This window comes from Symphalangus syndactylus, chromosome X (genome assembly GCF_028878055.3).
Source record: "Symphalangus syndactylus isolate Jambi chromosome X, NHGRI_mSymSyn1-v2.1_pri, whole genome shotgun sequence".
Lineage (NCBI taxonomy): Eukaryota > Metazoa > Chordata > Mammalia > Primates > Hylobatidae > Symphalangus > Symphalangus syndactylus.
Window position 1 is genome coordinate 127,538,720 of NC_072447.2, and position 16,422 is coordinate 127,555,141.

The 16,422-nt window shown below is 40.1% G+C and overlaps 1 pseudogene; it reads right to left on the reverse strand.

The window, feature by feature from the left end:
- Window positions 1-1,074, reverse strand: LOC129475394 (heat shock cognate 71 kDa protein-like; annotated as a pseudogene).
- Window positions 1,075-16,422: the final 15,348 nt, after the last annotated feature.

Consider the following 16,422-nt stretch of genomic DNA (forward strand, 5'->3'; position numbering starts at 1 on the left):
CTACTTATGGTTGTGCTTGAACTCAGTAATAAAATGGTTGACCATTTGCTTGTTGAAGTCTCCTCCACCTAAGTGGAGAAGCTGTATATTTGATCTCAAAGATTCCATCCTCAATAGTGAGGATTGACAGATCAAAAGTGCCACCTCTTAGGTCAAAGATGAGCACATTTCTTTCTGCTTCAACTTTTTGTCTAAGCCATAAGCAATAGCAGCCTAAGGCATAAGCAATAGCAGCAACAGTTGGCTCATTGATAATTCTTTTTTTTTTTTTTTAGATGGAGTCTTGCTCTGTTGCCCAGGCTGGCGTGCAGTGGTGGGATCTTGGCTCACTGCAACCTTTGCCTCCCGGGTTCAAGTGATTCTGGTGCCTGAGCCTCCCGAGTAGCTGGGATTACAGGCACACACCACCAAGCCTGGCTAATTTTTGTATTTTTAGTAGAGACGTGGTTTTGCCATGTTGGCCAGGCTGGTCTCGCACTCCTGACCTCAGGTGATCCACCCGCCTCAGCCTCCCAGAGGGCTGGGATTATGAGGGTGAGCCACCACACCGGGTCTTGATAATTCTAAGTACATTGAGACTAGCAATGGTTCCAACATCCTTGGTAGTCAGATGTTGAGAATCATTAATGTAAGTTGGCATTGTGACCACAGCATTGGTAACAGTCTTCTCAAGGTAGGCTTCTGCAATTTCTTTTATCATTGTCAGACCATAAATGACACCTCCTCTGGATGGAAACTTTTTGTCTCTTACTTGTATTCTACTTGGACTTTGGGACTATCTGCATCATTCACCAGCAAGAACGACCAATGCTTCATATCAGACTGGACGACAGCATCATCATATCTGCATCCAATCAGATGTTTGGCATCAAAAATCATGTTGATAGGGTTCATTGCAACTTGGTTCTTTGTGGGATCACCAATTAGTCATTTGGTATCAGTAAAGGCAACAGAGCTTGGGATGGTTTGATTTCCCTGATCATTGGCAATTACCTCCAATATTCTGTGCTAAACGACATCCACACAGGAGTAGGTGGTGCCAAGATCAATACTAACTGCAGGTCCCTTAGACATAGTTACTTGCACGTAGGTTTGGCTTGGCTTGCAAAGAATACACACGAATCTCGAAGGCTGCCACTATGTTCAATGAGCCATTTCACTCGTTGATTCTGTGAATTTGACTGTTTTACATACATCATAAAAATTGAATCATGCATTATTTGTTATTTGTCCTTTTGTGACTGGCTTATTTTATATAGTATGATGTCCTCAAGGTCTAATCATGTTGTCACATATTGTAGAATTTCTTTTTTAAAGACTGAATAGTATTCCAGTGTATGTATATACTACATTTTCTTTATCTATTTATCTGTTGATGGTCATTTAGGTTGTTTCCACATCTTGACTATTATGAATAGTGCTGCAGTGAACACAGGAGTGCTAATATCTCTTTGAGATTCTGATTTCAATTCTTTTAGATAAATACCCATAAGTGGGATTGCTGGATCATATGGTAGTTCTATTTTTAGTTTTATGAGGAACCTTTATTCTGTTTTCCACAGCATCTGCATCATTTTGCATTCCCAACAACAGTATACAAAGGTTCTTTTAATTACTCCTAATCCACACCAATGCTTGTTGTCTTTTTTGTTTGTTTGTTTAGGAGACGGTCTTTCTCTGTCACCCAGGCTGGAGTGCAGTGGCATGATCATAGCTAACTCCAGCTTTGAACTCCTGGGCTCAAGCAATCCTCCTGCCTCAGCCTCTTGAGTAGCTAGGGCTACAGGTGGGTGCCACCACACCGGGCTATTACATTTTTTTTTTTTTTTTTTGTAGAGACAGGGTCTTACTATGTTGCCCGGGCTGGTCTTGAACTCCTGATCTCCAGTGATCCTCCTGCTTCGGCCTCCCAAAGTACTGGGATTACAGGCATGAAGCCACCACACCTAGTCGGCAATGGTTTCTTAAGTATGAAACCAAAAGCACAAGGAAAAAAAGGGGAAAAAAGATAAATTGGACTTCATCAAAATTTAAAACTTTATGCTTTAATGGACACATCAAGAAAGTGAAAAGACAACCCATAGAATCACAGAAAATATTTGGAAATCTGATAACAGTCTAGAATCCCAAATACATATAAAATTACAACTCAACAACACAAAACAACCCAATCAAAATGAACAAAGAAATAGACATTTTTTTCCGTGGAGTATATAAAAATGTACAATAAGCATATTAACAGATGCTCAACATCATTAGTCAATAGGAGAATATGAATAAAAACCATAATGAGATACTACTTCTCTAGCATGGCTGTAATTTCTTAAAAAGTGAAAATAAATTTTGGCAAGGATTTGGAGAAATGAGAACCCTCACACATTGTTGTTGGTGGGAATGTAAAAATGCTGCAGCTGTTGTTGAAAAGTTTATTAGTTCCTCAATAAATTAAACATAGAATGACCAGATAGCAATTCAACTCCTAGATATATACTTGAGAAAACTGGTAATATATATTCACACAAAAACTTGTACACAAATAGCAGCATTATTCATAGCATCCAAAAAGTGGAAGCAACCCCGATTTCAATTTTTCAACTCTAAAAATGAATGAAATACAGATACATGATACAATGTGGATGAACCCTAAAAAATTATGGTAAGTGAAAGTAGCCAGAAACAAAAGGTCACATACTGTATGATTCCATTTACATGAAATGTGCAGACAGGTAAATCCATAGATTTATGGAGATTGTAGATTTATTTGGAATGTAGATTAATGGTTACCAGGAGCTGGGGTGGGGAGGAATGGGAGTGACTGCTTAATGTGTATAAGTTACTTTTGGGGTGATTAAATGTTCTGGAATTAGTGGTGATGGTTGTATAATATTGTGAATGTATATATTTCTATTATATGGTTGGTGTTTTATTAATTTGTAGAAACTCTTTATATATGGTGGATATAAAATTCTTTTTTTATATGCTGCAAATATTTTCTTTCAGTCTTTTGCCTATCTACTAAATTTCTTTGTATTATCTTTTTCTGTACAGAAGTTGAAAATTTTTACATACTATGATGTGTTAATGTTTTTTCTTATGGCTTTTGAATTTGAATCTTAAGAAGATATCTCCCACTCCAACATTATAAAAATATTTTCAATGTTTTCCTCTAATGCTGCTGAGCTCTTATTTTTTAATTAAAAAAAATTTTGTTTTTGAGGCAGGGTCTCACTGTGTCTCCCACTCTGGGAGTAGAGTGGCATGATCTTGGCTTGCCGCAACCTCTGCTTCCCATGCCCAATCAATTCTCCTACCTCAGCCTCCCGAGTAGCTGGGACCATAATTGTGTGCCACCACGCCTGGCTAATTTTTTGTAGAGACGGTGTTTCACTAATTGCCCAGGCTGGTCTCGAACTCCTGAGCTCAAGTGATCTGACTGCGCTGGCCTCCCAAAGTGGTGGGATTACAGGCGTGAGCCACTGTGCCTGGTCTGAGCTTTTATTTTTAAATGAAGGTTTTAAAAGCATCTATAATTTTTTGTGCTTTGGGCATGACGTGAGAGTTTAACTATTTTTTTCCAAGTAGTGCTATACAATTTATTGAACAATTTATGCTTTCACTACCAATTTGAACTATTACCAGTATCATATTTTGATAATAACATTGAAAGTGCAGCAGTCTCTGGCAGTCAGGTCTTTCAGAGATTCCTGTGTAATGATTGATGGTTATTACAGCCTGTTCTATTTTAATTATAAATGTACTAAAATAATGCAACTTATCTCTAAGCAGTTATTTTAAGTATTTTTCTCTGGAAGGCATTTTTTGTGAAATTATTTGGTTGTCTCATCAATTTTGATGGTGGATATATTCATCTGCTCAGGCTGCCATAACAAATTACCATAGAGCGGGAGGCTTGCCCAACAGAAATTTATTTTCTCACAGTTATGGAGACTGGAAATCCACTGTCAAGTTCCAGCAGGGTGGGTGTCTGATGAGTGCTCTCCCCTTGGGTTGCAGACAGCTGCCTTCCCTCTGTGTGCTCACGTGGCCTCCTTGGTGTGCTTGTGTGGAAAGAGGAAGGAAGATGGGGAGGGGAAAGGAGGGAGAAGAGGCGGGGAGAACGAGCACTCTCTGGTGTCTCTTCTTATGAGGACACTAATCCTATCAGATTGGATCAACTCTAAGACAATACTTTAATATATTACTTAGTAATTTTTATTACTAAGTACTTACTTTCTAAGTATTTTCTTTTAAATACCTTCTTACTTAATACTTAGAAAAATTCCTGGCTGGGCGTGGTGGCTCACGCCTATAATCCCAGCACTTTGGGAGGCTGAGGTGGGGGGGATCGCCTATGGTCAGAAGTTCGAGACCAGCCTGGCCAACGTGGTAAAACCCTGTCTCTACTAAAAATACAAAAATTAGCCGGGCATGGTGGTGGGCACCTGTAATCCCAGCTACTTGGGAGGCTGAGGCAGGAGAATCGCTTAAACCCGGGAGGCGGAGGTTGGAATAAGCCAAGATTGAGCCACTGCGCTCTAGCCTGGGCAACAGAGCAAGGCTCCGTCTCAAAAACAAAAAAGAAAAAAAAAAGAGAAAAATTCCTTCCTTCCTCCCTCCCTCCCTCCCTCCCTCCCTCCCTCCCTCCCTCCCTCCCTCCCTCCCTCCCTCCCTTCCTTCCTTCCTTCCTGTTCTGTATCCATTCTACCTTCTTTTGGCAGAAGCATGCCCATTTCCTTTGGGAAGATTCTTTTTTTGACACTGGATAAATTCTGATAGGAATAGTAATCAAGATACCCTGCCCTCTCCTAGTGTAGGAGTAGTGATGTGGACCCAAGCTAGGTCAATTAGAAGCTGCCTCTTGAATTTGATTTATGAATGGAGTAATAAAAAGACCGCATAAAGTGTTAAGCAGTTCTTGCTCTACATCTTCTGGAGCTCCCTGGTTTCTGAGGAGTTGGTTTTTCCAGTCTCTTCTTGAACCTGTTCGCTGCCCTGTAGCCTTCAAATAAATTCCCTCTTTTCCTAAGTTAGCCAGAGTTGGGTTTTGTCACAACCAAAAAACTCCAACTCATATAAGGGTGGTTCATTAAATCATTTGGCAAATATTTATTAAGTACTTACTATTTGCCAAGGGCTGTGCTAGTCACTGCGGAGGGCTTTCCAAGTGTTTAATGCGCTGATCTCTTTTGTCAATAAGAAAGAAAATTGGGAGTTAACTCTCTGCCTTCATTATAAGTGCCAAGAAAAAAAAAAGAGACTCTAGGAGACTCCCAGTGCTCCACAGGAGAATAATTAACTATCATTAAATAAAGTTTAATAGAAACAATAAAAACACTAATGTTAACATTATGATGATTTTGTCTAGTTGAATTAATTGAGAGCTTTAATAATTTCCAACTTTGTAACAAGTTTCTTTAGAGGTCATAGTTATTGTTATACTCCTGAGTAAATCTGGGTAAATCCTTGTTGCTCACCACTCAGGCACACATTACATAGTGTTGCCTATGCGAGAAGCAGCTCTATCAAAAACCAATGCCAATTATTTGAGGCGTTTGCATTTGGGACTTATTAATAGCCATGGGTGAAAAAGATACTCACTTGGTACTTACGGCCTTTGAAAGATGAAGCAGTAGTTTGAAGGAACCAGTGGTTTGGGAGAATTAAATACTGATTCCTGTTGTACCCCATTGACATACACAGTTTAAGCTCCGATCTTGTCTTAAATAATTGGAATTGTGGAAACTGCTCCATTAATAACAATTTTAGTAACTTTGGGGGCTTAATAATTGGTTTCAACATGACCTTTCTATTGAAACATTTAGACTCTCCTTTCAGATTCCAGACATAGAACTAGTGTAGATTCTTTGGCATAATTGATTTGGAGTTCAAATGTAAAAGCACTCTTTTCTCTTACAGAAGCATCTGAATTCATATCTCATGTATCTCCTGATCAGCAGCCAAATGTCTCTTTGAACTGAACTTTGTTTCAATTGCCTGTGAAAGAACACGATTCTTCTCATCATCTTCCTCCAAGCATTCTTCTTCCTGCAATTTTATTTGCCCTCGAAAGAGCCTGTCTTTGCAATTGGCCCTTGCATGGGTGTCCCTTTAAAATTCGGTTTCCAGATCCATAAAAATTCTAATTTAAAATACTATTGGTTATGACTTCCTATTCTTGGTAAAAGAAAACAAATACTCTTGGTGATTTGAAACTAAGATATTTTCATCTTTGGGACAAATTTTGTAGCGTTTAAATTTATTCATTGTGTGGAGAAAAAAATTATTTTGAAAAATTGATGAAATTTTTGAATATTCTCTTTAATCTGTGATATTTTAGAAAAATTAAAAAAGTATAAGTTTCTTAACTCAACTCATACAAATCCATAAAATGATGGGCCACAAAACTCAATGCAAGGAAAAAAACAATCAATGTGCCCTACAGCATCCCCAAAGTAAATTGTGCTAATATGATGTATTTTAAGCCAGACCATCTTGAAAATAACCTTCAAATTTGGTGAAAAAATGTCCACTTGTTTTTACAGCTAGAGAACAGACAAAACTAGAGAACAGGTGTTAATTACATACAGGTAAGACATAGGTAATCTGTGCAGTCATTGATGACCCTGGCCATTTCTTCCCTGACTTCTGCTACTCATTAGTACCTCCACCAGAGGGCAGGCAGTAAAAGAGAAAGGAAAGGAGAGGAACGGCCCTGAGGCTCTTGCAACCCAACAAAGAACTTGAAACTCTTAAAGCCCATTTCTGAATTCATTCTGAGGTCCTGGTGGATCTAGTTTATTTGAATGACAGTATTAGCTCTGATAGGGAACTGGGTCCCAATCATGACTCAGCCACTTCAGGTAGTCAAGAACTATTTACTGAGTGTCTGGTATATGTGAGGCACTGTTCTGGACACTGGGGATACAGTACACACAAAAACGTTAGTTTGTGGAACTCGCAGTCTAGTGTTGTATTATAATCCCCATGAGTCTCAGTTTCTTTATCTCTACCATGGGGACAATAACACTGGAGTTTCTGTGAGCATTTAAATGAGATATTTAAGCACCTAACAAAGTTTATTATATTTTAATTTATACCTTGTACAGTTTTATATAGTGCCTATACAATTTTTAAATTTTATACTTTACAGTCCATACAGTTTTATTTATTATATTATTTATTATAATTTATAGTCTGTACATAGTCTATGTAGTGTCTATAAAGTTTTGAATTCTATTTGACATCATTCCATAAACACTTTTCTATGAGTGATTCTACTTAGTATTTTAATGGTTATACAACATTTCATTGTGTTGATTTGTCATAACACTTCAACGTTGCTCTATTCTATTAGATACTTGGTCATAGAAAGTTCTCAGTAATTATTTGTTGAAAAAAATGCATGAACATCACATACTTATATTACTTGCATCTTTTCAACATTATAAATAACACTTTATTTTCTGAATAATGTTTCTAGTAACTGCTCTAAAAGTAGGATTATTGTATCAAAATGCATGACACAAGGCATGAATAGTTTCATGATCCTCAATATATATTACCATCATGCTGCTGTAAAGACTGATACTAATTTAAAATTAATAACTACATTGTGGTTTCATTTGTATTATTTAATTATTAATATTGTTGACTTTCTTTTGTATAGTTACTTACTATTTGAATATCTATGTAGTCAAACTTATCTGTTTGTGGACCAGGACCATCTCGAGAGAAGACAGAGCAGGTCTTCTATGTAAGATGTTAGCTGCAAGAGCACAAATAACCACCTGAGCCATCAGGGCATCAGGAGCAGAAAATGAGGTGACAGAAGGAAGAGCCATGCAGAAAATAAAAGGGAAGGGCATAAGAGACAGATGTTACAGTTTTGCCAAGCTTACAGATGACAGATAAAGACTATTACCACGAAGGAGAACCTTTTCGTTACATCATATCGAGGGTGGGGCTGTTTTGTGCAATGAGCACCTGCAATGTTGCAAGTGAAGTTGGTGAACCCTGGTATCTTGGTTGGAGTTGAGAGTGCTGATGTAGCACTAGGCATGGAAACGTTGATGAATTAGTATGAATTGGGGCCTGGTTTGCAATGTGATTTGCATATCTGTGGTTTGGGGTTATGCATGCCGTATATTTACCCCTTTGCCCTGAAGAATAAAATTGGTTGAGTAGTTGAAATTAAGCAATGAGTCTTTGATCTGAAATGGTTTGGTAAAATAAGCAATTGTATGGTTTTAAAAAATACTGCATATTGAAATATTTTCAAACCTACAGAGAAGTTACAAGTGCAGTGCAAATAACTTCCATATCTGTTTCACCTAGATTCTTGTTAACATTTTACTGCATTTGCTCCCTCTTTCTCGTATATATATAAACATTATTACATATATAAATAATATATAAACATTATATTAATGTATATATATATATACACATATTAGTCTTTTTCTGAACCACTTGAGAGTAAGCTGAAGACATGATGTTCTATGATCCTTAAATATTCCAGTGTGTCTTTCCCCTAGCAAGTCCACTCTCCTAACCTACCAGCATACAGCTCTCCAGGTCGGGAAATCCACAGTGGTACAACACTACCACTCAATCTGCAGACCCAATTAAAACTTTGCCAACTGTCCCAACAATGTCTCCTTTTCCTTTCTGGTCCATGATTCCATCCAGGAACACTTAGTTACCAGCAATTAGTTGTCATCAGTGTCCATCTAGTATTTAGTTGTCGTATCTCTTCAGGCTCCTTCAATCAGAGAGAGTTCCATAGATTTTTCCTGTCTTTCATGTCCTCAACAGTTTTAGCAACTACTGATTTTACATTTTGTAGGATGAACCACGTTTCCTTATGACTAGACTGAAGCCACATTTTCTTGGCAGGAATACTCTAGAAATGATGCTGTGTTCTTCTTGGTGCATTGCATCAGAGGGCACACAATGCCAACCTATCCTGTCACTGGTGGTGTTAACTCTAATCACGGGGTATATTGGTGTCTGCAGGTTTCTCTAGCATAACAATGTCCCTTTTTTTCTCTTTGTAATTGATCAGTATTTTGTGGGGAGATATTCCTAGATTATGCCAACATCCTGTTTCTCATCGATCTTCTACCCACCACCCTTAACTGCCTGAATCAACCAGGCAGTTAATTCAGTTATGTTATGGTGGCCAAATATTGATTCTCATTCCCATCAATCTTTCTACACTTATTAGTTGGCATTCTATTGTATGGAACAGAAGGGCTTCTCCTCTGTTCAAGTTATCTATTGCTGTACATCAAGCTAGACCCAAATTTACTGGCTTAAAGCAACAATAATTTAGCTCATGAATCTGCAATCTAGGCAAGGTGATATTTTAGCTGGGGCAGTCAGCTGGGGTTAGAGGATCCAGTTCCAAGGTGGCTCATCACTCACATGACTGACTAGTTGGTGCTGTCTTTTGACTGGGACCTCAGCTGAGGCTGCCAGCCAGAACCCTCACATGAGGCCTTGCTATGTAGCTGCTTGATTTCATCCCAGCATTGGGGTTGAGATTTAACAGGAAGTATCCCAAGAGAGCAAGGTGGAAGTGCATGGCCTTTTTCTAATACAACCTCAGAAGTCACACAGCTTTCATTTCCATTGTATTCTGTTGGTTGAGGCAGTCATAAATATCCATATAGGGTCAATGGATGGGGACATAGCTCTTACCACTTGATGGGAAGATTGTTAACATCACATTGTAAGAACAGCCTATAGGATAGAATATATTGTGGTGGGTATCTTTGTAGATATAGTCTGCCCTATCCTCCATTTATTTATTTATTTATGTCAATATGGACTCATGGATTCCTATTTTGTATAATTGGTTGTGATCCATTACTATCAATGTTTATTTTGATGCTCAAATTTTCCCGATTTGACCACTGGGAGCCCCTTTCAAGGTGGTCTTGGCGTCCTTTTGACTTGTTCCCATTATTCTTTGAGCACTTTCTTTAGTGGAGGGTGGTATATGAAAACTATTATCTGAGCTCTTGGTGGGCTCATTGCTGCTGGGCTATTATTGCTTGTAGGTGCTCTTAGCAGACAGGGCTGGAAAATATATATATGTATATATTAATACATACATGTGCATATATACACATACGTACATCTATAACTATTTTTATATCTCTCTGAGTATATATATTTAAAACATGAATTTATACCCAAACCTCCAATTTCAACCCAGAATGTTAACATTCGGTCTGGTCTTCCTCCTTTCTGTTTTTAGTATCTTCTTCAACAGTGAGAAGCCTGCCACTTATCCTCAATATAATCTTCACTTATTTGCTCAATTAATGTAAACCGTCTGTAAGCCACATGAGTCTCCTCTCCCACCTACCACTTCAACACCCTACCACCAGTGATCTACATTCTCAAACAGGATCAGTCACATTACCAACGAGCTTCCAGGTGGCATTCTGCACCGCTTCATCATCCCATGTCTTTGGGCACCAACACGCACTCCTCCAGCACATCTCTGCACAGCTCCCCTCCTCTCTGAAACTGGTCAAAATGTGGTACAGGGTCTTCACTTTTTGAATATCCACACTAGTTCCTTTTTCATCTTTAAAAAATGCAAATTTGATCATGTTGTTCCCCTGCTTAAAACCCCTGAATGACTTTCTGGTCCTTAGGCTAAATCCAAAAACTATAATATGGCCTACAAAACCCTACATCATTTGACATCCCGCCTGCTTCTTCAGTATCATCTGAATTATTTCTCTGGGTTCAGTCAGTTTCCCAGAGTGGAATCTTCCAAACTTCTGCTTGGCATGTGTAACCTGGCTGTCAGTATTTTGGGAACTGAGTCGAGGATGGGGACTGGAGGTCTCAATGTTCAGAAGGCAGACTTCAACTTAATCCCAGTTTTCAACATAGCGTCTCAGTGGGCCCTCAGCTGTGCTTGGTTTAAATGTTTTCTCCCCTGCTGGGATGGAGGGAGGGATCTGGGGGCTGTTTTTTTATCAACATGTTCACTCAATCATCCTGTTTTCAACTCCATACCAAGACTCCCACTTTCAGAGATAACCGGTACCCTCAAAACCTGAGCTTTTTGAGGTTTGGAGTATAAACCGCATCCTTAGGTTTTGGCTTTTTCTAATCTGCTAAACCACTCATTTAGCCATTTTCTAGTTTCCATATTTTCACATGTACATGCATGCACGTGTGTGTGCTTCTTGCTTATTATAGCCTCTCCCCCTTTTTCCTTTGTACTCACTGCATTTGGCCTTTTAATCCCCTGTTCTTTTTTTGTGGGATCTTAGGAAGGAGCTCAGATAAGTGCACGTGTTCAATTTGCCCAATTTAATTGGAAGTGAAATTGTTTTAAATAACAAACACCTGTTTCATTTTAAAGCCAATCCCATGAACAAAAACTGGATTTCCTAGAATCATGAAATATTATAACAAAAAATGTTCATCCAGTCCATTGTTTCTTGTCTTTTTGCTACCAGGTATCTCTTTTATTATATTATATCTACCCCTCACTCCAACCCCACAATTGAAAAGATTCAGACTTCCAAACCTTAGTTTGGGAACCTTTGCTCAAGTCAATGCCCTCGTTTTACAGATGAAAAGGCTGAGGCCAAGAGATAGAAGTGATTTGTTAAAGTCTAACCAGTAATAAGGGGCCAAGTTAGGATGGGCACCCAAGTCTCCTACTTCCTCTTCTGCTGCTTTTCTATCTAGGATGTGAGATTTCTGACTGCCCCCAAACTGATGGGAAGGTGAGGGAAAACTTTCCTTCTGACTGTGGTTTTTCTTAGCAACATCATTACTGGCATTGAAACATTACTTCTGGTGGCTAAGAGGAAAATGCTCTCCGCCACCTTAAAGGCCACAGGTGGCAGACATTCTGGGAATCACTGGAGCTTTCTCAGGGCCACAGGGGAACTGTTTGTTTGAAATGTAATAAAGGTTCATTTACACCAAACGTGGAGAAAAAGCTGCGCTGGGAACACATCGGAATCAGTGTGAGAGGTCTTTTCTAGCCACTTAACCAGCCAGTCAGCAAGGGGGCGCCTGCTGGGAACTCTTTCCTCTCCTGGAAGTTACCAGGGATACGCGGGCTTGGCCCTGAAGGGGCTTCTGATCAAATTGCAGAGACCAAACAGCTTGTCGAACAGCTTATAACCTCTCTAAAGGTAGGACCTTTCTTATTCTTATTTCTTGTGGGCCTCAGTGCCCCAGGCCTCCTGCTGGACACATGTTAGTTACCTATAGCTTAATTAAAGCTTCTTTGGTGCGTTATTTCCTCTCCCCAAAGGGGAAATAATGAGCGAATGCTGAGTTGATGTGACCACGTAGCCCCATTCCCCAAGGTAAAGTGACTACATATATTTTGTCTTGGAAACTCACTGCCTTCTGCAGAGTCCTTTTTCACTGGTAAAGGTTAAGTTTTGCTATTCTCCTGGATCTTTTGAAAATACTGCCTATAAATGAGGAAGCTAGCAATAAAACCCCTACTGTTTGTATAGGCTTTGTAGCTTACTGTGATCTCATTTAATCTCCTATCTTGTCTTTTTCCTCAGTGCTTTGTACACAAATGTTATTGATTCCCTCCAGAGGTAGCCATGTGTGGTAGAATAAACAGCATGAGTCTGGAGTTTTAGCACCCACCTCTTCAACGATCTGAGTGCTGTTAGGCAAGCCGCTTCCCCTCCCTAAGCCTCGATTTACCCGCATACAGAACGAGGAAAGGGTTTGGGCTCCACAGAATCTGAGGCCTCTCTAGTTTCTCATTGGAGTGCAAGTGCCATTGTGTGGTTTCTGCTGTGGGCGTGGTTGTTCCAAACCAAAGGGCAGGGACAGGATGCAGTCTGGTGATCAGGGACAGAGGAAGAGAGACACAGCAGCTTTGCACATTTGTGGGTCCTTACTCCCTCTCCTTAGATTTCCCAGACTGTTTAAGTTCATGATCTCAGGGCAGCGCCTGTCCGCCCCCTACCACACACATCATGCTATTCAGAGTTTCTTTCCCAGGGTCTACTTTAAAGCCAGTAGATTTTCAGGGGTCTCAGATCTTCTTACTGCTTGCCCTCTTGATATCTGAGGCCTGAAAAGAACTTGGGTTGCCTGCCTAGGCAGGCTTCCGGAGGCCTCAGCCTTCTGTCTTCCGGGGCTGGGGGTAGGAGGGTGCCGGAGCACAGGCAGTCATTGTTTGGGTATTGACTCAAAGGAGAAGGAGCCACAATGCACAGGAAAAAGGATGAGCTCATGACAGCTAAATGAAAAGATTCTTATCTTGGAAACAGCGGTTTCTTATGCAAAACAAGGGGCGGCAACGTGATTGTGCCCAGGGAGTACATTCAACAACAGGGATTTCAAATGAAGAAGTTATTTTGCATACCTACGGGAGGAGCAATGGGCCAGATTGTTCATTAATTAAAGGGGGGGGTGCTGAACCCCCTACACACACACACACACACACACACACACACACACACGCTGCAAAACTTAAATAATTCATTCGCTTTCTCCTCTTTCTCCTCAGTCTCAGATGATCAGCCGAGAGACAAATGTTTTTTCAACCCTAGCCACCTCTGGAGAAAGGAGGGGAGAGAGGATGGGGGAGGACGGGAGAAGGGATGTGGCGGGGAGGGGAGGGGTGTCACAGATAACTAGAACAGCAGTGATCTCTCAACCATTTCTATTTGGTGTTCAAATGTATTGTACGGAGCTGGTGATTTTTTGTTTCCTTTTTTTCCACCCAGGAGATTTACCTTTCTAGTTCTGTTTGATTTCATATGAAAGAAGTCTGAGCAAATCCCCACTGAAGAGGAGTAGAGGAAAGGAGAGAAATGCAGAGGGTGCAGGTCGGGGAGGCCAGGAATATGTTCTTTGACCACAGTCCCTCTCTTTCCCCAACTCTGACACGTGGTCCCCTGAGGGGAAGGACTAGATCTGTGGCTGTCCTGGAAATTCCGGAATGTAGGTCACCCACTAAATGGGTAATGCCAGAAGTGGAGAGTAGAGTTGTATGTGGTTGCAGGTGGGAGGCATCAACACCGCCCACATATCTTTCCTACCAGCCAGACTGCTCTCCTTCTACCCCAGATAATCTTTTGATTTAGGAATAAGAATGGTTATAATCTATCAAGTACTTTCACATTCATTACCTCTTTTATTATCCCCTCTCACATGTGTTGTACATGTGTGCCAGATACTTTCACATATATTAGCTTATTTGAGTTGCTCAGGGACCCTGGGAGATAGCTCGGTATTACTGCTCCTGTCTTAGAAATGAGGATACCGAGGCTCAGAGACTCTAAGTAGGTTACCCAAGGTCACACGGCTCAGAAATAGCAAAGCTGGAATTTGAACCCACATCGGTCTTGATATCAACATCTGTGCTCTAAATTGCTATGCAATGCTAACTCTCCTCCCTTTCCCTCATTCTTCCCTACATCAACTTTGCCCTACTGTTACCCAAAAGGCAAACTTCCCATGTGGTTGGCATTCTGGCAAGCAAAGCAAGGATGGAGGTCTTTTATGAATGTGAGACACTCCTCTCAACCATGCATACCATCATTATGGAAGGCAAACTAAGGGAGAAAAGCCTCATAAATCTCTCTACCTCAGGCTCACATACAGGATTAACTTCTTTTAAGTGAGGATTATTGAGGTATAATTTTCAAACAGTAAAATTCTCCTTTTAAAAGTGCAAATAAGTTTCAACAAACATATCCTATTATGTCACCACCAACACAATCAAGACAGGATATTTTTATTACCCCAATAAGTTCTCTTGTGCTTCTTTGTGGTCAGTCTGCTCTCTCCATACACAACCTTTGGCAGCCTCTGATCTTTCTTCTATTCCAGCAGTTTTGCAGCTTCAGAATGTCATATTAATGGAATCATAGAATATATACCCTTTTAGGTCGACTTCTTTCATTTAGCATAACACCTTCCTTCCTTCCTTCCTTCCTTCCTTCCTTCCTTCCTTCCTTTCTTTCTTTCTCTTTCTTTCTTTTCTTTCTTCCCTCTTTCTGTCTCCTCTCTGTCTTTTCTTTCTTTTTTTCTCTCTCTTTCTCTCTCCTTCACTCTTTCTCCCTTTCTCTCTCCTTCACTCTTTCTCCCTTTCTCTCTCCTTCTCTCTCTTTCTCTCTCTCCTTCTCTTTCTCTCTCTCTCCTTCTCTTTTTCTCTTTCTTCTTTTCTTTTCTTCTCTTCTCTTTCTTTCCTTTTCTTTCTTCTTTTCTGCAGGGTCTCACTCTGTCACCCAGGCTGGAGTGCAGTGGCAGAATCATAGCTCCCTGCAGCCTTCAACTCCTGGGCTCAAGCAATCCTCCCATCTCAGCCTTCTGAGTAGCTAGGACTCCAGGCACATGGCACCATACCCTGTTAATTAAACTTTTTTTTTTTTGTGGAGATGGGGTCTTGCTATGTTGCACAGGCTGGTCTCAAACTTCTGGGCTCAAGCTATCCTCTGCCTTAGCCTCCAGTGCTTTTGAGATTCATCCGTGTGTTAGTTCATTCCTTTGTATTGCCAAGTAATATTCCACTGTATGGATGTGTCACAATTTGTTTATCCATTTGCCAGCTGATGGACATTTGGGTTGTTCCCAGCTTTGAGTGATAATTAGTAAAGCTGCTATAGACATTTACTTAGAGGCTTTTGTGTGAATGTGTATCTTCATTTCTCTTGGGTCAATACCTAGACATTGGGTTACTGGGTCATATGGTAAGTGTATCTCTAGCTTTATAAAAAACTGCTAATGGGGTTCAGTACATGCTACTTCAAAATATGGCATCTTTGCATTTGAGAAAACAGCAGAAGCAGGAAAGTCACTCCCATCTTCCCCCCTGCCCTTCTCCTCTGAAGCAGGTCAGAAAACCTAGGAAGGAAATCCAAAGTTGTAGGTCCTCCAACTTTGTTCTTTTGAACAAAATCCTTCCTAGGTTTTCTGCTCTTCCCCTGAAATAGGTCATAGGACCTTCATGTGAGAGGTGCCTTCCCTATACCTGGAGGAAAGGAACAGCCTTATCTCTGAAGACAAAGGGACACAGAATGAAATCTGAACAAACAGGCCTTGCTAAATTTCCCCCAGTTTATTACCATTAGATCATACCCTTTTGTCTTTCTATCATATTTCTCCATGATTGTCCACTCTTCATCAAACCTGCTATGAAATATACTCGGGTTTAACTATTTCTTTGGGTCTTCATTTCTTGATGAAGCCTTCCTTGTCATGTACAACTTATATTAAATAAACTTGTTTGCTTTTCTCTTGTTAATCTGGCTTTTGTTACAGGGATCTCAGCCATGAAACTAGAATTGGTAGAGAAAGAGATGATTTTTCCTCCTCTATACTGTTAAACTGTTTCCAAAGCAGCTGTACTATTATGAACTCCCACAAGCAATGCATAAAAATTCTAGTTGCTCTTCA